This window comes from Centropristis striata, chromosome 8, assembly GCF_030273125.1.
Source record: "Centropristis striata isolate RG_2023a ecotype Rhode Island chromosome 8, C.striata_1.0, whole genome shotgun sequence".
NCBI lineage: Eukaryota > Metazoa > Chordata > Actinopteri > Perciformes > Serranidae > Centropristis > Centropristis striata.
In genome coordinates, this window is record NC_081524.1 from 18,803,561 (window position 1) to 18,826,574 (window position 23,014).

A 23,014-nucleotide genomic window follows, 5' to 3' on the forward strand; every position below is an offset into this window, starting at 1 on the left:
GCTACGTCTTTAAAACATTCCTCACATGTTACATTTCATACAAAACGCACTGCAGAAGTTTTCGTAAGAATTTATACGAACCCCTTCATGAGAATACACTGAACTTAGTAATTGACAGTAATTGACTCGTATATTTTTAAGAAAAAAACCCTGAAAATTACGAGCTGCCACAAAGTCCAATATGTACCTGGATTGCATATTTGCACCTAATAAAGTTGTCAGGAAGTGAATTATCACTTTGTTGCAGATAATGCTTTAACACATAATTTGAACACATCAAGAAGACATGGAGCATCATTAAAATACATTCTAAGTCGTGCATTTTCTATCTGATGAGCCCAATATCAAAACTCTTTTTAGCTCTGCTTTGTTCTCCACCAACTCTGGAGAAAAGTATCTGAGTCTTTACATTTCTACAAATTTGAATTGTTTATCTGTGCTTGTTTCTTGAAAAACTGGGCTGCTAAAATCAGATAAAAGAGGCTAAAACTGCACATACTATGATTATGATGCACGTAATATGAGTTTTTCAGCTTATTGTGATGTTGCCCTGCACACAAGAGACTGAATATGTGGCAGAACAGTTTCACTGGAGTGCATAGGTGCACCTAATAAAGTCAGGATGTAAGTGATCACTTTAAAAAGTTGTTGCAGATAATGCTTTAACACATCATTTGCTTTGAACTGAATGTACATACATTCTAAGTTGTGTATTTTCTATTAAGATTGCCATTTTATTCCATATTTTTACCGTATAAATAAGTTTTTCCATCAAAAGAAACGCTGTTCTGCCATATGATTGACAAGAAAATATTTTATAAATGGTGCATAAATTAAAGTTGAATGAAATATTACAGATATGGTGTTTAGTACATTTAACTGTTAGAAAAAGTATTTTTTACAAAAGATAAATGCACAAATTTCAGTGATGCTTGTATATATACAGTACATTTTTGTTACAAACACGGTGCCAGTGTATTTTACAGTGGAGTAAAGTATTTTTTTAAAAACTGTAAAAAAAAAAACTGTTCAGCATTTATCACTGTAAAATCTACAGACATTTTTTACAGTGTATGATGGTGTATTTCAGCTTATTGTGGTGTTGTTCTCCACACAATAGACCAGGAAAAAATCCATTAACGCAGCTTTAAAAATGCTGAATAATGGATTCAAAGTAAGTACATATATAGGGTATATATAGGTGCAGTCGTTTTGCAGCCTCTGTCCTTTATGCATCCTTACTGACATAGAGTGAAGCAGTCTGTGCTTGTATGTATTCTGATACAATACTGCTGGGCCTCTGAATGTGTCCTATTGAGACTAGCGTCCAACAGAAATGCAACGTCGGGACATAAAAGAGCTGGTGTGAACACAGAGAGCCGGTGTTAGAAGGTGGGGCTAACTGCAGAGAGCAGTGCAGCCCGGGGGGCTTTGGGGCGAAGCCAACAACAGTGAAGGACACTGGCAGGTCACACTGAGCCATATGTCCCACAAGACAGCCGAGTGCCACTCACTCTGAAGCAGCTCTGTTAGGATGAAAACACATCGGACTAGATGCTTTCTTGTGTGTGCGGTTGCCTGCATCTTACTACTAGTTTGTATGTGCAGATGTGTGCCGATCAAAGGAAGAGGGTATATGAAAATTTAATGCAGACACTGCTCCACTTCAAGCTACTAATATTCTCCGCTGCCAAGCCACAGCTGAATCACGAAATGTTGTATAAATCAGGGTATGAATGACTGTAAAACCTTCAATATATTTAGGAATAAAACTGGTCAGTTTCATGCTTTCTAAGATTTCATTTTTTGCATTACAAGTTTACTGAAATGTTTATGTTTAGATATGCAATTGAGGCATGAACTCAATGTGAACAATGGATAAAGCAAATTTCAAAGTTATAACTTTATTTTGTTGATATATGAGATACAATGTGTTTTTTTTTACTGATGGAAACTTGGATATCTCCTTTTATTATTACTCATTACTGGCAAAATCCATTAAAAAACAATTTGTCATGTTTTTAGGAACAAAATGTCATATAAATCATGTCATGATTGATTGTAAAATCCTTCAGAATATAGTTAGGAATAAAAATGGTCAGTTTGGTGTCTGAAAGTGGAGCTGAAGTTGAGATTTAAGAGAAAAAATACGAATTATGAGAAAACGGCCTTTAAAGGTTTTTATACATTCTTAATAGAAATGTCGATTTGAAGACAAAATATTAAATCTAAATAATTGCAACAACACAGAACATTTAAAATACATAATATTGTGCAGGAGAGTGGGAGTGTTCTAACAATGCTTTACTACTTACTTACTACTAGTTTGTATGTGCAGATGTGTGCCCATCAAAGCAAGAGGGTAGATGAAAATTTAATGCAGACACTGCTCCACTTCAAGCAACATATATTCTCCGCTGCCACGCCACAGCTGTATCACATCGGACACATGAACACACACACGTAATCTCGTTAGGAGACACTTCACATCACAGCATCAGGCTCCTGTTTATGAGTCTCTATATCCAACTTAATCAGGGACAAGCACCATAAATCAACTGCCTATATGATTACTCTCCACGCTGCTGCTTGTGCAACCAAAGTGCACAAAAAACTACATTGTAATGCAGCGCTCTCTTGGAGCCAACATATTGCTTGTAGTGATGAGATTACAGTACAAACTGCCTGATGAAAAATATATTAAGCAGCATCCATGTTTTATGAGTCCAGTGTGGGAATGCACAGAGCGTGTATGTTAATTTACTGAGTTTCCCTGTTGTTGTTGGGGCAATTGCACAATGAGAGATTTTGCCATTTATAAAGTTTTTTTATCCTGCTGGCAGTCGCTCACTCTGTCTGTTTGTCCCCTATAGATTCTTGAATGAAATACCTAATACTGCAACCTGGTCTCATTGAAAGGCATACAAATAGCACTGGTTCTCTAGCCTGGCTAACACCAGACTAATCACAAATGAGATTAGTCTGGAAACCAGCCGTTCATTTCTCCGTAGAGGAGGTGTGGTTTACGATCCTCCAGAGCCGCTTATTGGGCGCTTAGAATGTCTATCAAAAGCGTCTGTAGGTAGCTCTTAGCCAATCGTATCAGTTATTACCAGATGACGTACATAGAGCGTCAGAAATTGATGCTTACATCTATGGTTTACATAGCCAGACTAGCCCATCTCTACTTTGAGGCTAAAATGCTCAATTCTGCCTTTGCAACGTTTTTCTGCAGCATGTTCACATTCAGCCACACACATCCACTGATTTTATGGGCAATAAACAAGCTGCTGAGGGTCTCTGGGCGGCTCCGCTGTCCCCCGGCTCGTAGCCAGATCATCGGCGTTACGGTAGCGGGGCTAGTAGCGGGGCTAGTAGCTGCGCTAGTAGCGGGGCTAGTTGGTAGATTAGTAGATTAGACTTTTCCCAAATCCTGTCGGAAGCAAGGCTAAAACAAAAACTACAAAACTACAAGCTTCCGTCTGCCGAGTAGTACGCGTCATCGTCTTGCCGTCCCTCCCCGCTCTGTGATTGGATCCCTAAAACAGGGCTAAGAAACGTCCCTGGTTGCCAGACTGGATGGAGGTTCGAAATGAAATTCGAGCGTGCAAGGCAGTATGGGTATACCCAGGCTACAGGTTCTCTAGAACAGTTCTCAAATGCAGGTACGCGTACCCCTGGGGGTACGTGAAGGCACTCCAGGGGGTACATGAGATTTTAAAATATACATTTAAAAAGTAGCATCCATGCAAAATCCTATTAATAAATATTTTAGGAAAATATAAGTATAAGATCATAAAATCAATTTTTAATTTAATTTGAATCACTACATTTAAGTGATGAGAAATATTTGCAATAAATTTAGTCATGACTATTATTATATATTAACTTTTAAAATGTTTCAAATAGTTTTTTTTTTCAAATATTTGAATTTTGTAAGTGTTTATCAGCTCCAAAGTTTAATAAATCAGACACTGATGGCACAGCGCTCTGTTTTTAAGTCTTTTATTTTCAACCAAAAAAGCTTTGCCCTGGTTAAGGGGTACATCATTGAAAAAGGTTGAGAACCACTGCTCTTGGAAATTCACGCATGCATTTTAAGCACATTTTCAAATGTTATTTATATGGCTGTTTTATGGCTTTTAAAGTATTGTAGAACTGGATATAAATCTCAACTACTCAGGAACAGGAAGGTTAGGATTTGGGATACAAACAACATGGATTTTATTTATTTATTCATTTATTCTTCTTATTTTTTCTATTTATTCATCTATTTTTATTATTATTTCATTTATATTAAGTTATTCCTTTATTTTTATTATTATTTTTATTTTATTTTGCACGTATTTAATATTATTACTATCCTTTTTTGTTATTGTTATTGACAATTCTCAATATATTCAAACACACTTTTTGTACTTTGACGACATAACCCTGGAACAAAATGCCCAAGATTTTTGCTTCTGTATGCAACAGTGCAGGTTAATGTGGGTAAATTGACTGTAAAAATATCGACTGAAGCTTGAAACTACTTATGGACGAAATAACAGGAATAATTAAATACCTGACAAATAAAGGTTGAATGCAGAAAGCATCTTAGATAAAATAAGCTGAATAATTAAAAAAAAATGTTTTCACTGATTTAGCAATTGCGATATATGTGTCAAGTTATTGGTAGATATTATAGATTTTATTCAGTCTGCAGAACACAATCTGTAGGCCGGGACATCTCTTTCTGTATTGTCATTTCTGATTAACTGTCACACATAAAAATGTAATGTATGTTTCACCTAAAAACATATGGGACCAAAACAGTATAAAAGTCTCTATATGTAAATCAATAAAAAGGTCAATAGATACATCCTAAAACAGATGTAGCAGAAACAATGATGTACATTTTATGTGCTAAATGCCAATATAATAAAGGTACTCTAATTCACTGTCTGTGGGAATGTTCAAAGATTCTGGAATGAGGTTATCTATTGTATGTCTGAGGTGTTTAGAGTCAGGATCCCCTTCTGTGCAAAACTTTGTATACTGGGAATTTATCCCAAAGATTTTAAACATACAAAGAAACAGACAAAAGTGTTTGACTTCGGACTTTTGCATGTCAGGAGAGCTGTTGCCTTGAATTGGAAGAGCATGGAGGCTCCTTCTATAAAACGATGGAGAAAAAAAAGAGCTATCAGAGTGCATTAGATTGGAAAGACTGACTTTCATTACCAAAGGAAAACTGAAGGAATTTGTACAATTGTGGGAACCACATGTGAACATTATAGTATCTGGAAAATAGGGTCATGAAATTCAAATGATCTTTATTATTATTATGTGTATATGTTTACATGTATATATGTTTAAGTATGTATATGGGTGTGTTTATAAGAATATATGTACGTACATGTTGTTTAGGTATGCATATGTGTGCATGCATGTGTATGTATGTGTGCGTGTATGTAAACATTTATAATTTTGTGAAAATCTACCTGGTGTGAATGGGTGTGTGTATGAAGGTTTGGGTTCTGCTCTGCATTGTTTATGCATCATATCATTTACTTTTGTTTGTTCGCCTTTTATTGTAAAACTTGAAAACAAATAAAACTATTATTTAAAAAAAGATGTGCATTTAGTTGGCAAAGTGTAATCATGGTTTATGTCTGTATTTAATAATATGAGTAATTATCAATAAAGTGAATAAAAATTTTAATATAAAAAAAACTGTAGTCCTGTTCATTCATTTGCAATATTGCTTAAAATGTTTTAATACACCCAGTGACACCAGTGTTATAATAAATGTGAGAATATTCCTCATGTCAGAGTGACATTATTAGACGAGGGGGAAAAAACTAAGAAGACATTCAGCTTCAATCTATATGCAAGTGTTCTGAGTTCATCCTGCTTCATTTTAAACCCAAGCCTTGTCAGTGCACAGAGCTTTTCTCTAAACCTTTTTTAATTCTCTTTGCCAGATTAATGTAAGAAACAGCAGCGGAGAGTGGCCAAGCACTCTGTTGGGCTAATTGAATATGCTTTAGTGCCAATGAGTAACAGTAAACCTGAATTAACCTCACATTCAACCGGCTCCTCGTTGATTGGGAACGCAAATAAAGCCACAGTTGCATACAGTAGCTCCATGTTGCTTTATAGTGTTTCTAAATATACACAACAGGCAAAGTGGTTTCATAATGCCTGACTGAGCACTGTGCCAGCTCTGACTCCATGAAAAAAGGAATCGGGAGAGGAGTATGGAGGAGTAGCAAACTCAGACCCGAGGTAATCACACTGAATGGTTTTGCGCTTATTGAAGGCATAGTAGTGATTTTCAGCAGGGTTAAAGTGATGCTTCTCTCTGTCCAGATTTTCAGCCGTTGCCATGGAATCCAGAGGAGACAAATGGGCTGCGTTTACTTTCATCTACAGTACGAGTTGTGAGAAGGTTACAAAATACATTTGGTAAGCGGAGGCACAGGGTTGTGTCTTTTCTGTACAGATCAGCACCTTAAACTCTTTCTCTTTATGAGTCAAAATAAGAGAGTGCAAACGTGTGTTTCATAACATGAGCTGCACACTTAAAGCTAGTCTTAAAGCTATTTGTCACCGTGAAACCTCTCCAGTTTGTTATTTACATTGAGACAATATATGTTTACATTTGCAAGTTTTTTTAAATGTTATGTTTAGATATGCAAATGAGGCATTAACTCATTAAATATGGGCAAATTTAAAAAATAAATCTGATCACTGGATAAAGCAAATTTCGAAATTATTATTTTATTTTGTTGATATATTAGATTTAGAGAGAGAAATTCGGATACCTCCTTCTATCATTTCATAAATCAGCAAATACTGTCATAGGCTAAAAAAAAATGAATTCATGTTTTTAGGAACAAACTGTTGTATAAATCAGGGTATGAATGATTGTAAAAAAAAAATAAATAAAAAAAAAAACATTCAATATAGTTAGGAATAAAACTGGTCAGTTTTGTGCTTTCTACGATGTCATTTTTTGCGTTACAAGTTTACTGAAATGTTTATGTTTAGATATGCCATTGAGGCATGAACTCATTAACTGAAATGAGCTGATTTTTTTTATATTTCCAGGACATCATGTGAACAATGGATAAAGCAAATTTCAAAGTTATAATTTTATTTTGTTGATACAATGTTTTTTTTACTGACGGAAACTTGAATATCTCCTTTTCTCATTACTCTACTGGCAAAATCCATTAAAAACAAAACAATTTGTCATGTTTCTAGGAACAAAATCTTATATAAATCAGGTCATGATTGATTGTAAAATTCTTCAGAATATAGCTGGTCAGTTTGGTGTCTGAAAGTGGAGCTGAAGTTGAGATTTAAGAGAATAAAAAACTATGAAACGGCTTTTAAAGGTTTTTATACATTCTTAATAGAAACGTCTATTTGAAGACAAAATATTAAATCTAATTCATTGCAACAACAACATAGAACATTTAAAATACATAATATTGTGCAGGAGAGTGGGAGTGTTCTAACGATGCCTGTGGGTTTAGACTACTATCCCGTTGCAATAGAACGTGAATTTATGGGAAATCTACAGGCGCCCATGTAAAAAAAAAAAAAGGAAATAATATACAGTATACATCTTAATGTTTGTTTTGAATCATTCCAATATTCTGAAAGAATACATTATGGGAGAAGAATAGCCAAAACTGTTTTGCCTGTGGTGTCTCGCCTTAAAAAGTTAAGTTCTTTATAAGCCATCTAGATGTCAACACCACCCAATTACAAGGAGCTAAATATGGTAATTTTCCTTAATCACATCTACTTGAACTAGTACAAGCCCACTCACCCCCCTACTGCTGCCCTGCCCAGTGCAATTCATCACTGACAACTCTGCTCACGTAAAAGCCCCAGAATACTTCCCTTCCCCACCCTGACACATCAGCCCACCAATAAGCATCCTACGTCTGCTTCCATCAGGGCCGAGGGGGAAACACCTGGAGGCTATTTTTACTCAGTGTGAGGCGCGTTTTGATTGGTCAGATGTGGCGGGTCTGCAGCTGACATAACACCAGCTCTGGGTTTGCCATGAGTGGGCACAGGGAGCTGGCAGACCGGCACTCAGCACCCACAGAGAGGCAGCATTAGGCTCGCACGCTGACTTTTAACCACTTCAGATGGCGCACTTACACCTAACACACAGATTTAAAGGAACCATTCAATTTAGAGCATGATTAATGCTGCTGAAAGGTTTGATATGGTGCTATAGAAGCTGCAGTCTCCATATTAAAGTCAACTAGACATAACAAACCACATTCTTAAGGTGACAGCCAAACCTGAAAGAAGCCTCTGTGTTTAAAGTGGGTGAATATGTGTGATAAGTTATTATCACTTTCAAAGTTATAAAAACAAAAACAAAAAAAAGTGTTGGCCATAGCCTCATAATTTTGGTTTATTTTTTAGATACATTTTTTTATCTAAAAAATAAATTTTTATTTTTTATTTTTTAAATTTTAGGTCTATTTATCCAAACTCAAACATTCCTAAACTAAAACCAAACTTGAGCTCTTTTGAAACTGCAATGTCTTTAATTGTAAAAAAAATATATATAAATAAATTATATATATATATATATATATATATATATATATATATATATGCTACTTTGCAGCTATATGCATTGTGTTTACTAACAATACATTTGTGATTTTTTTGATGAAAATGTGTCAGAATACTGTATACTATAATTTTATATGATCTTAGGCATTTGATGCATTATTTTTACACTTTCATGTGATTTATGCTGCACCTATTATTGTCTTTATTCTTTAATATGTTTTAATATCTTTGTTTTATGTCTGTTCAATGTGAAGCACTTGGTGCCTGTCATTTCTTTGTTGTATAGACGGATGGACAGGTGGTATACAAATAAAGTTTATCATTATTATTATTGGTATTATTGAAACGACCCTTTGGTATGACGTAAAATGTTAGTAATCCAGAGTGATTTTTAGAAAAGTTCAAAAAAAGCACTAAAAGCTTCCAGGGTCTCTGGATATCTTCAGGAAATCCAGCTTTCAAGGTACCTTGAAGGAAATCTACCTTCAAGGTTTAATCAGGAATCATCCTATTGGAACAATAAATATTAGGAATGTAACGGTTCATTATTCGTGTCATACAGTCACGGTTTAGTGAACGCAGCCGCATGTTGATCCGCTGCTGTAGGAAAAGAATGAAACACAGCCAACGTTCATTCAACAGCATCACCCAGATGTGCAGATCAAATGGAGCCCACCTCCTTATCCCTGCTGCTTCATTTTCAATATTAAAATACGCTTTCCAGTTTTAATGTCTATTGCCTTTTCATACGGTGAAATATATAATTGTTTCTTATTGATATGATGAAAACAGTGACTTTATACTAAATGTACAGTGACGTTATACTACTTATTCCTGCTTATTCTCTTGTTGTTTCGTGACTCATCCTTGCTTGTGTTGTATGATCTCTAAAAATGTACGTCGCTTTGGATACTGCTAAATGACATTGTAGATTTTAGATTGTTACCTCAGTCCACAGCAAGAGGCTCATCTCTGTCTTCGACACATGCAGTACTGTCTTTTAAATACAAATCATATTGAAAGCCTTGTGACAAAACTGAAACTAAAATTAGGATTCTTTTTCAGAAATAAATCTTGTTTTTCCGGTCAAAGAAATTTCTGCAACTTTTTTCAGCCTCTACGGGATTACTGTGATCTGACTTTTATTAATGCAACTAATCAGAGCCTAAAGAAGTTGGAGTGTGTTTATCATTGTGCTCCGAGTTTCATAACTGGCTTGGGAAATCGTACACATCATTGTATGCCACGGCTGAAATGCCGTCTTTTTATGTTCGCAGGCACTCATTGGTTAGTTTTTATCTATAAGAATATGACAGATGACAGAATTAATATATATATACATATATATATATATATATATATATATATATATATATATATATATATATACATTAAAAGAAACATATCCTAATGAAACAAACCGTGACTCCTGTGCACCGTTACACTCCTAATAAATATCTATGTGGCCTGTAACAAGATATCTTGTTCTAGAACAAATGACGATGAGGGTAGAACAAAAAAAAAACCAGATGGACCAGACTCTTATCAAAGCGAAAAAAGCTGTTATTTTCTTGTAAAATGTTGGTCATTATCGTGGGTCTGTAGAGTCCCCAGGCTCACCAGCTTCTCTATATATTCCACCATTATCACCAGATGTTGCCGCTCGACTGACGGTGCGGCTAACGTGGTGTCTCACATGTTGTGTTTACAGCAGCCGCAGCACATGATTTGGCTGTAATCTGAAAGAGTTAATAGTATGTTTTAGTGTCAGTCCTTCAAAGCCACATAGTAAAGCTTTCAACAACCCTACATTATTAAATCCAGCAGAGAGGAGGCAAAGAAACCAACAGACCACAGAGTGTAACACGCATAAGAATTTTACACTATCATTCTCTTTAATTCCTAACAAGAGCCAGAGCTAAATTATTACACTTTTAACTTCTTGCAACACAGATGTGCCTTACTAATTGGATTCTTGACTCTAATCTGGGGATTTTTCTAACCTGTAGATGAATTGTTGCACCCAAAAAGGAAAATTACAACAACTAAATCACACAAATAAGTTGAGAATATCTGTGTTTGGTCATTTGAGGTTCTGGGCCATGTTTGTGCACTGTTGACATGAGTGGAGCAGCCAGAAATTTCATCCTATTTGAATTGTTAATTGTCTGTCTGATGCATTTGAGCATCCATGAAGATGATGTTGTGATGGGCAAGACTGTTACGTTGCATTTCTGATTTGGATTTAACAATCTGAAAATTTAAAATGAACATGCTGCTGCTGCAGAAAACTGTGACACACTGTAAGCGGCAGAAGCCTGTCCTGGCACGGAGAGGAGGAAACAGATAGGTGGGATGGTGGCGTTGGATGAAGGAGGCGGTGAGGAAGAGGAAGAGATGGTGGTAGAGGGAAGGGAGAGAGAGTGATCTGAAAAGGGAGGGGGGTGTTTTTGTTCAGCTTGGCAGGTTGAGTTGAGCGATGCTGCAGGCTGGCTTGCCCATATGTCACTACTGCTTCCTCAGGCCCAGCTGTGAGGAGCACGGGGATACGGTGGGACACTGGCACGGCTGTGTGTGTCTATGAGAAGGTACAAGTCCGTGTGAGAAAGAAAGAGGAGTAAAGGAGGGTGTGTGGGTGTGTGTGTGTGTGTGTGCCTGCAAGAAATAGAGTGTGTAATGTGCAAAAAACTGTGCAATCCATTATTTCTTAACGGGGCAGTAATCAAACAATGCTGGCTGTCTAACTCTGGCTCCAACACAAACACACACACACACACACACACACACACACACACACACACACAAACCTGTGTTGGAACACACAAACACACACACACACACACACACACACACACACACACACACAGATGCAGGCAATAATAATAATTTGGCCATGCACCTGCACAAATACATAAAGTTTCACCTCAGTGTACACACACACACACACACACACACACAAAAACACAAACACATCCTTGTACTTCTATCTTTGTGAGAACCCTCATTGGAATAGTGAATTCCCTAACCCCTTACCCTAACCCTTAACCTAACCTTCACCATCACCACTAAATGCCCAACCCTAACCCTGACATAAACCTAATTATAACTTTAACCGTAAAACAAAGTCTGAACCCTCAAAAAAGCCTTTAAAGAAGTGAGGTCCGGCCGAAATGTCCTCACTTCACAAAAATGTCCTCACTCTGTTGGTTAAAAATGTGTTATGGTCCTCACTATGTAGGAAGTACAAGAACACACACACACACACACAAACAGAGGGTGCTGTGCATCATGATGCTGGCCAAGAGCACGATTTGTCCTTCAGCCTGTCAGTAACATCCTTTCCCGGGCAGATGTTCTCCTGCTGACCTCAGGCTCTGGCTACAGTGATCCTACTCACATAAATACACACACAGCTGAGAGTTTGACCACTTTTAGCCTTTCACACACTGAAACAATGGATGATTATTTGCATGTTTTGACATTTCCAGTGTACTTTATATTATAAATAAATATATTATATAAAGAGCAGAATTAAGTGCTATAGATGTCAGATCTGACTATATGTTCCTGTATTTATCTGCAACTTTGTGTATTCATCCAGAAAAAGTTTCATAAGCCCAAAATACCAATGTGTTTTTTAAACAGTGATGGTATCACGTTGTTCTTCAGTTGATGTGAGAATGCTGACGTAGCATGAAAACAGCATAATATGATGTAAATGCAAGTACACTGAAACTGTGAGCTGAGTGTGCTGTGTTTACCTGTGAGAGTTATGCAGGTAAAATGCATAGTGAGCAAGATGAAGTGTCACCTGGTAACAGTTAAAAAAGTGACAAAAACATCCTGTGAGCTGCATACAAAGTTAGCTATTTAGGCTCCTCTGCAGTTGTGTTAACTGTACGCTGTTGTGAATAGATGATCAAATAAATAGCAAGAATGTAAATTGAGTTGGTTTTATTTTCTTGTAGACACTAAGTGCATAGGAAAAGTTCAAAGCAGTCATAAGTGTCCACAAACCACAGAGACGGATCCGGCCAAAAACAATCCTTCTTAATAAAGCTGATAAATGGCAGAGGATTTCTTTTAAGGTCATCGAGATCTGGCAGTTGCTCCCAGTAAGTTGGCAGGAGACAAATTAAGCCTAGTTTTCCCTCTTTCTGTAGGTGCCTCCAAGGTATTGGAGGGAAAAAGGAACTGTACACTATCCACACGGAGAGGCGAATAAATCAAAACGCTGAGATAAAAGCCATTTAAACCCTTGTATGTACAAGATGACCTTTTGAAAAATGGTTCATTTCTGAGTGAGTGACAATTTTTATTCAAATGGCATGTAATAGTTACTCAAATACCGAGAGTTTCTTGCTAGCGTCGCCTCAGGGGTTCAGGTCAGGCTTCTTACTAAAACAATCAACCTTTTTCTTGTCTTGTGAGAGTCGCTGCCCACCTACATTTATTACATAATTAATGCTGCGTTCGATTGCACTCGGAACTCGGAAAGATCCGACCTCCGAGTTGGAAAAGTGCAATAGAACGGCCCTTGAACTCGGGATTCCAACTAGGGAATTCGGGTAGGATCCAAGCAGCCGGAGTAGGTCGGAAATATGTGGAAAACGTCAAAGCAAAATGGCGCCACACACCGTGAGAGGTAAACAGTCACTTTATCTTCACATTTAGTCTGTTATGTGTCGTTTAATTTAACATTTGTGTTACTAATAGCTGATGTAGCTGATGTACTTCCCCAGAAAAACTTTTAAATGCTCGAAAGACATCCAAACAAACATCAGTTTGCTGTGGCCGGCATGTTTTCCGAGGTTGAGCAATGAAACGCATTTACCTCGGAAGTCGGAATTTCCAACTCGGATCTTTCCAAGTTCCGAGTGCAATCGAACGCAGCATAAGCCAACCTGGTCTCACAGGAATCCGTGAAATAGCCACGGACTCGCTTAACTCAAAATCCGTGGAATAGCCACGGAATCACTCAAATTTCCGTGAAACTGACACGTATTTCGCTACAATGCAAGTTAATGACAGTCATATCCCATGGCTATTCCAACATACAAAGTGATTATGTACATTCACTGAGTGAAAATTTAGAAAATAAAACATATATTTCTTGCGAGAAATGTGATCAAAATCCATTTTTATGCAGAAACTAAGTCAAAATATTGATTTTTTTCACTAAAAATTAGAGAACTGTCCGCCATGTTTTTTGTTCTGACCGCCGGGTCTTTGAAAGTCACGTGACTTGGAACACGAATAGCCACGGGATATGACTGTCTTTAACTTGCATTGTAGCGAAATCCGTGTCAGTTTCACGGAAATTTGAGTGATTCCGTGGCTATTCCACGGATTTTGAGTTAAGCGAATCCGTGGCTATTTCACAGATTCCTGTGAGACCAGGTTCCATAAGCCCTCCAACTCCCACGCGACAGCCACCTGAATGTGTTCTCCAGGGTCACAGGCAAACATACTATCCACCTCTAAGCCACTCTTCATGTACTGTGACAACAGCAGCTGTGGCTGGGAGCCACCAGGGTGCTGCGGCTTGTTTGCAGACCAGCTCATGCACTAATGCTTTCAAATTCACTATCACAGCTGCAAATGGGACCACCACAAGAAGGCTTTTACCAAAGAGGAAAATGTACCCAACACTCCTATTTACTTTAAATTGCATCTCTTTCTCAGCGTGTTGTGTTGTGGATATTCCCCCAGCTCTTGCAAACAAGGCTTGTGGCCCCCCCATCGTTTTTTTCCTTGCGTAACTCTGGCACAGTTGGGGTTAGCGCAGCCCGGACTCATGACTTGGGGGACAGGGCACTGGTGCGTGGCGGTGGTGTATGAAACTCTGTCATCTCAGATTAATGTGAGATGAGAGGAGGATGAAGAGGAGGACGAGGAGGAGAGGATGGCAGGCAAGCGTCACTGCCAGCCCTCTCGCTCCCCCTACAGGACACACAGAGGAAGAGCAGCCTGCAGAGAAATTCAGCAGTGAGGAAAATACACTGCAAAAACTGAAATCTAAGTAAGATGAAATGTCTTAGATCAAGGGGATATATTCTTATTTTTTGTCTGATAAGATAGTTCTTCTTAGTCAGCAGTTTTTATTTTAGACTGTTTCACTTGTTTGATATAAAGATTCCACGGCATTTGCCTTATTTCAAGAATTTTAAGAAATATCTAAAATGTATCTGCATACACTGATCATTATGGGCTGTTCTTGGGGGACTGGCATGGAAATGAAGGTGGAGGCAGACTGGGTTCATTACAGGGATCTGTTTACTGGAAGACTATTTGTAGACAGTGAATTTCACATGGGACAATGAATAGACATGCAATAGTGTGGTGGTTGTCTCCTGTTTAACATATTGAGCACGGACTTCTTATGTACTTCTTTTTATTTTATTGTTTTTACTTTTATGTTTTATTATCATAAGATTGTGTATCTTAATTTTGCCCTTTTTTCTTTTTTTTCCTTTTCTTAATTGGTTGTTAGTGTGGTCTTGTAAAAAATGTAAAAACTCAATAAAAGTTGAATCATAAAGACTATAAGAAATATATTCTACATTCAGATAAAAATCTTTGTAGCTTTTTCAAGAAAAAGTACACTAGTTTTTAGTCTGACTTTGCTGGTTTTTAGAAGTATAATGCCTATGCATATCATTATGTCAAGATGATGGCTCTAGCATTTACTTATTATTAATTCAAGAATATTTTTTTTAACATATTGAGAAAATAGGTCACGTGTATTTCATTAGAATCAAGAAAAATGCACTTGTTATTAGTTAGAATACACTAATTCTAAGGTATTTGTGGGTTCATTGAGATTAGATATTTTTACTTGTTTTGGAAGTCAAGAAGTCTTGACAAGCCAAATTTTCTTGTTCCATTGGCAGATAATTTTGCCATTTTTAAGCAAAATACACCTAATTTTTGTACTTTTTTTTTTTAAGAGCTGACTTTTTGAAGTGTGTAATCTTACATTACATCTTAGGTCAGGGAAATCTATTGCTTACTCTCATAACTGCGTGCAATGATTTTTCCAACACAGATTATACTAAGTGATCCAGTTTGACAATTTTCTAGTGTTTTAGCAGGGCTGGGTGATATCATCTTTCAGTCAAATCATATTACACAGTATCATGCAAAGTAACATTGTACTAATTTATAATAACAAGCATGCAAACTCATATTCATTAGAAATATCTATCTGATGTATAGATGTACAAGCCAAGTTGTAAAAAATTGGGGATGTAGTCCAAAATGTAAATTGAGCAATAATTTGTTCATACTTTTTGACATATACTCAACTGAAAACGGTACAGACACAGGCAATATATTTTATGTTCAAGCTGAAATACTTTCGTCTTTGGATTATTTTCAATTTTTACACAGCGTCTAAATTTTTTCAGCATCAGGGTTGTGTATTTATATAATTTTTCTCTATTTTTCTTTATTATTTTAACTGTTACATTGTTTTGTTCTTACTCTTCCTTTACATTTTTTTTTCGAGGTGTTTCATTCTCAGAGGTGTGAACAAAATAGGCTTTAATATGTGGTTATTTAAATTTTTTATTAAATTACTAGAAAGCACATATTCGTGATATATGTTGTTATGGAGGTGATGATAAGATGATCTATAAGGGGATAGAAAAGTTTGTCCTCATAGTCCAGCCAGCCAGAATAATTTAAATATGATAATATTAATTATATTCGATGTCCAAAATCAAACTATTATCAATTATCAGTGAATCTTTAGTTTGAAAGTATTAGTTTGAAATGCTTGGAATAGTGCATTAGTGCACAACATTAGGCTGCAACCAAGATTTTTTTTTTTTATAAATCTCAATAAATAATAATTCTGTCTATAAAATTACAATTTCATAAGGCTGAAATAGACATCTTCATGGCCTGTTTTGTTGGACTAAGGTTTTAGTGGTTTTGTAGTTTATTATCAAATAAGACAAAAGTAAGCAAGAGATGATCACAAGTGAAAAGCATTTTCCCTTTAATTTATTTGATTAATGAACTGCCAAAGTGTTTCAATTCTACTTTTATATAAAGTATTTCTGATTCTGATTCTGATTTAAACTTCTCTTATTTTTGCTACAGCCTCAGCACCAACGTTATAATAGTTTTGGTTTTTTCATTAGTTTTAGTTTTAATTTCGTTGTCAATTTTTGTTTTCAAATCCAGTTAGTTTTAATTAGTTTTTAGAGTGAGTTTGCTAGTTTTGATTCGTTTTATTTTTGGGAAAATGCTTAGCTTTAGTTTAGTTTTTATTAGTTTTTGAATTTCGCAATGGGGTATTTGTTGGGTGCCAGATTCCAAAAAGTCACAATAAATGTTCCTTTATCTCCTTTGTCTGATCCATCTCAGCCCCAATAAGTTTATTAAGTCATAAAACCAGATAGATGAAATAGATTTCATATCAACCAAAAAGGTTTACGTATGAAAGAAGTTGACAAAGACGAAAACAAAGGACATTTTCACTATAATTTTAGTTAGTTTTAGTTAGTTTTGGAACCACAAAATACAGTTTCAGCTGCAGTTTCTTTTTTTTAAAACGTAGTTTCCGTTATTTCATTAGTTTTCGTTAACTACAATAACCTTGCTCAGCACATATGGAGTACAGAACATTTAATGTAAATATGTGATGACACATGAACAGTGAGGACCATTTTTAGTGCAAAAGGTCGCCAAAAAAGACCAACTCAGCTGCAGGATGTCATGCACTCTGATTCTAAGCACCTTTCTGCAGTCTACAGCGATACATTTCTGTTACAACCGCATCACAGAAGTGTTGATTCAACTCTATGCTAATTTCTGAGGTGTTGGACTGCATCCATTTGTACCACAAAAACAGTTTCCTTCTAATCCTAATATATGAACGCACGGAGGGAGTAGCACTAAGCAGCATTTTCTGCTGCTTCAGGCTGCACGCTTGCTTGTTTTCCAAGTGACACATTTCCATTTTTTCTTGCTTAGACTGCATTGGGAAGAATTTTCTGCCAATCACGTACAGTACAGAAGCTCGAGAGACGGCATAGAAGTCACGTTTGCTTCTGAAAGAGAAGGAAGAAGAAAAAAAAAAGAGGGCAGTGTAATTGTAGGCGGCGTGATTTGTCTCTTCATTTTGAATTTCATAGGCGTTTTTTAAACTTTCAAGGGCATTTTGTCCAGGATGCACAGTGTCAAAACGTGCCACTCAGACTACACATCTTGTCAGCGTATCTATTATCCTTGGCAATTAAAATGAGCCATGTCAGTGAGGGTGTAATCCCGTTCTAGCGCTATGAAGTGCCTCCACTCCATCACCAGGAAACAGTTCAATGAACCCGACGCACCAAGAGCTGCACAGAGGCACGATTAGCAGAAATTTCCATAGTGACACATTTCAGACACAACAGAGGAGTCTTGCTCCCCGAATCGACACCTCAGCTCTCCAGGAGGACGGCGCATTTGTGTCTTTCTGATGGCCATCATTCATAAATATGAAGAAGAAAAAAAGAGGAGAGAAGCAAGTGAATGGAGCTGTGCAGCATAGAGACAGGTGGCCTGTGGGAGAGCCAGAGACTCCTGCCAGTCACCCCAGAGAGGGAGAGAGAGATAGAGGAGACACAGAGAGAGAGAGAGAGAGAGAGAGAAAGGGGAAGGAGTGGGTGAAAGGATGAGGTAAAAGGGTGACAGCAGAGGGAGAAAAGGTGGAGAAAAGAAAGAAGGGAGGGTAAAAAAAAGATGGAGAGGAAGTGTGGTATAGTAGCAGAGAATATGGAGACAGCAGGAGGGGAGGGAGGGATAGAGAGTAGGAGGGGAGAGAGAGGAGACGGAACAACAGATGGATTAGATAAAAAGAGGAGAGATAGGAGGCGACAGAGAGAAAGAGAGAGAGAACATGGGAAAAGGTAAGAGTGATGGATCAATGGAGGGCATTAAAACCAGGATTGAGCCTGGAGGATGTAGAGATACGAGAGAGGGGAGAGAGAGAGAGGAGAGAGAAAAAGAAAGACAGCGACAGAAGAGAGAGAGAGACAGGCAGAGAGAGAGAAGAGAGAGAAGAGAGAGGGGAGCGAGAGAGAGTGGAGAGAGAAAGAGCGCGACAGAAGAGAGAGAGAGAGAGAGAGAGAGAGAAGAGAGGGAGAGAGAGAGGAGAGAGGGAAGGAGGGAGAGACAGGAGGGAGAGAGAGGAGAGAGACAGAAGAGAGAGAGAGAGAGAGAGAGAGAGAGAAGAAAGGGAGAGAGAGAGGAGAGAGGGAAAGAGGGAGAGAGAGAGAGAAAGAGAGAGAGACAGAAGACAGAGAGAGAGAGGGGAGAGAGGGAAAGAGGGAGAGAGAGAGGGAGAGAGAGGAAAGAGAAAAAGAGAGGGGGGAATTGTACAGGTGATGCTGACCTCAGATGCCAAGAAAATAAGCGAACAGAAAATGAGAGAAGGTGAAAGTGAAAGGCTCAAATCAAAATGTGCAGAAAGGCAAGAAACACAAGCGGGGAGAGAGAACCACTGATTCTCCATATCTCCACTATGGAAACGTACAGTATGATTGCTTTTTGCAGCGCCACTGAAGCCATCTAAAACAAATGGAAATAAATTGAAGGGTGACATTGCGTGCATGTATGTGTGTGTGCATGCAAAACAGAGAGGAAGAGAGAGAGAGACAGCCGCTCTGCATGAGGTGAGTGACAGGCATGAATATTTAACGCCTCTCGCCATCGCCGAGGTGACGGCTATCAGCACGTCAGTCCTGCCTCCGATCCATTCACAGCTGCTGCCTTATTGGCACAATTAGACAGGGATAGGGCTCTGATTAATTGAACCGGGCTCTCCGTTCAATCCCTCCAGAGCAGTGCAGGTCTCTTATCGGGATCACAGCGCACTCTATTCCTCTGAGTGATGACAAGTTGAAATACTATTGGCAGCCGTGCACACACACTACGGCGAAGTCGCCACCCGTGTGCTTTGACCGGCCACATGAAGATTCATCACTTTATTGACCGGCCAACATAGCCGAACATAGGAATCTGCTTCAGTGCAGAGATTAAATCAAACACGGTACACGAGAACATAAATAGAGTACATGAAATTTGTCAAACAGCGAGGCAGGGCTTTAAAGGTAATTAAAAACTATATCAGAGTATATTTGGTCTACATTTGGGGATGTGACCTGTGGATTTTACATGGTGGTGTTGTAAGTGGTGTTATGAATCAGCAGTGTTGCTGTAATCTGTGTCATTTCATGTGTAGAAATCATTTTGTTGCAGAGCAGAGGTAGAAAAGTTGAAGAACAGTACCCTCTCCTGGTGTAGAGAGCAAGATGAGATTTCACTCACAACCAGTTCAGTGAGGCACTATCTATGTTTGGCACCAAGGTTAAAATAGTGTTGGATTTTTTATTAGTTTTAGTTTTAATTTCGTTGTCAATTTTTGTTTTCAAATTCAGTTTTAGTTCGTTTTTAGAGTGAGTTTGCTGGTTTTGTTTAGTTTTTATTAGTTTTAGTGTAAGTTATAGTTTTTTTGTAACGGGGTATTTGTTGGGTGTCAGATTCAATAAGGTCACAATAAATGTTGCCTTTATTTCCTTTGTCTGATCCATCTCAGCCCCAATAAGTTTATTAAGTCATAAAACCAGATAGATGAAATAGATTGACATTGATGTATGAAAAAAGTTCACAAAGACGAAAACGAAGGACATTTTCACTACAATTTTAGTTAGTTTTAGTTACTTTTGTAACCACAAAATACAGTTTCAGTTAGTTATCGTTTATTTATTTTTTAAAAACTCTCTTTTTTATTTTTATTTCAGTTAATGAAAATTAATTTTTAATTCTAGTTTTCGTTATTTCGAAAGTTTTCGTTAACTATAATAACCTTGTTTGGCACATCAATACACAAACTCTGGGAACAAAAATAGTAAATAGAAAAAAAACATCTGTTTCAAACAATTTAAAAAAAATCAGCTGGGGAAATACAGAATAAGAATAATGAGAAAAAAAGGAACCTTTCATTTCTCAACAGTTACATTCTGCAGTTTTAACAGCAGCAGATCAAGGTTTCACTGTGAAGCTTAGCTGTATTAACCCTTGTGTCCTTAGGGTAAAAATGACCCACCATTACTAACTTAACTTAAAATAAAGCAGTATTATTGTAGCATATTGTATTTTAAACCCCAAATCTATTTCAACAAATAAACAACCTATATATTATCTTTCATCATTTCATTGACTTGTATTTTCATTACTCAGCTAGCATTAGTCTCCATGTCGTTTTATCAAATATTTTAAGTTGTTGTTGTTGTATTCAATCTGTACAGCACTTTGAATTACACTTAATCTGTTTGAAATGTTGTTTTTATGTTGTATATCTTTGCAATAAATTATTTTCATCATTCAGTATTCCAGGTTTTCCTCAATTAGTTTGTTTTTGATTATCATACATCCTAATTTTTGTTTTACTTTATTAATTTTTTAATAAAAACCCTTTTTGTGTCAGTACCCTTCTAATGCACAACATGGGTCAAAAATGACCCATATCCATTTTTAGCTTGTTAAGCTAACTACATAGCTAATTTCTTGGCTAAGTAGTTAGAAGCTACTTAGCCAAGTAGTTAGCTATGTAATAATTCAAAAACTTTTTTTCTTCATAAAGTATGAGTGGCGAAATGGAAATAATGATCTGTTGTTATCAAAAACAAGATATTTCAAGAATACTTGGAATATTCAATCATAAAATAAGTTTATATCAAAAGATAGAGCACAGAAACACACAGCAGCATTTAATAACATGGGAATGAATGTGGGTCATTTTTGACCCATGTTGTGCATTAGAAGGAGTGTCAGTATGTTGTGCATCAAAGGGTTAATTTTTTTTTTCAACATCCACCCTTCATAATGAGTTGGTAGAGACAAAAATAATGAGTAAAGACTCCGAACTTGATGAAAAATTGGGGATACTGTGAAAAAAACAATAATAAAATACAATGCAATGATGCAAATCCCTTAGAAAGGTAGAGGTAGAAAGATATTTACTTTTGTTTTTTGCAAATCTGTTTTAAGTTAGATTTTTACAGTGTCCCAACTCTTTTGGAATCATGTAAGTAGATAAAATTCACTCAAGTGCTTCAGCTGTAGCACATTAGATTGCTACTACTTCATCAAGGCACACTGCAAAGAGAGTTAACCTCCAGTAGTATGTGATGTGATGTGATGTTTCATTATTCAGTTTATTAAGTGGCGTGTGAAGTATACCGTATATTATAGGTTAAAGGGTATACCTACATTACGACAACATTTTTCTTGTAAATTTTATATTTCCTTTGAAATCTATATAAGAAGGGTTGTTTAACCTTTATTTGTATGAGTAAACTCTGACAGAAGCTGACAACTAACTGTCACAGAATGTGTCGAAATGTCAAAATAATGATTATACTTCTCTTTAACATCAAAGTGGTTCACTGAAAAAAAGGTGTGTCTAAAAACAAGATAGAAACACTAAATCTGAGGGAAATTATCTTGCTGCATGGACAGATAATTTCACTTGACAACATTTCTTCAATTAAGATTATTAAATATAAAAATGGTGTGGCTTAAAATAAGAAATTAACTCTTAAAACAAGATAAATTAAAGCTGCAAGCAGCGATGAACTGGCCCGAGCAGAGTGCACTGTAAATTATTTGTTTCTTACCAAGATAAAAAAAACCTTTAGATTTAGAAGTGTTAGATAATGTATCTTGTTTTAACCCTTAATAGGTCACTCATTAAAATACTTATAAATAAAAATAAATATAATAAAATAATAAATAATAAAATAATAAAATACTTTATTCATACTTGGCCCTAATATCCCGTCATAGTCAAGTTCTCCTTGTACAAGTTACTGAAGAATAACTCTGTTTGTATGAGTGTTTCTTGACGATTTTTTTTCTAAATTTTTCATTTTTACATTGGAGGTCAAGGTCAATAAAGTTAATATTATTATATTATTATCATACTGATTGGTCAGATGTCATGGTGTCACTGTCTGTGACATAGCCTGATCTTTGCTGATTAGCTGCAAGAAATCCATGTGGTTCTATGACCTCACAGAGAGACATTTAGATATCCACTGAAGCTACCAAATATAGTTCTTCGCCCGATAAAGGGTTAAGAGTTAATTTCTTATTTTAAGTGTTCAACATGCTTATTTCTAGACTCAACAATCTTAATCTAATAAATCTTGTCAAGTGAAATTATCTGTCCATACATCATTTCCCTCAGATTTAGTGTTTTTATCTTGTTTTTAAACACACCTTTTTTGCAGTGTTCGTCCTATCTCAGTGCAAATGGTCAATCAGATGATTTTCACTTCTCAAGTGATAAAAGTTAAGCTTTCTGACATTTTTTCAACTGTGCAAAACCAGCGTCAGTGTGAGCGTATTCCTGCTGTGTGAA

General features: G+C 36.7%; 1 protein-coding gene across 7 annotated transcripts in view; it reads right to left on the reverse strand.

Annotated features, from left to right (window-relative positions):
• The window catches only part of syngap1b (synaptic Ras GTPase activating protein 1b), a 224,429-nt gene that overhangs the window by 142,751 nt on the left and 58,664 nt on the right, over positions 1–23,014 (reverse strand). The window lies entirely within an intron of this gene.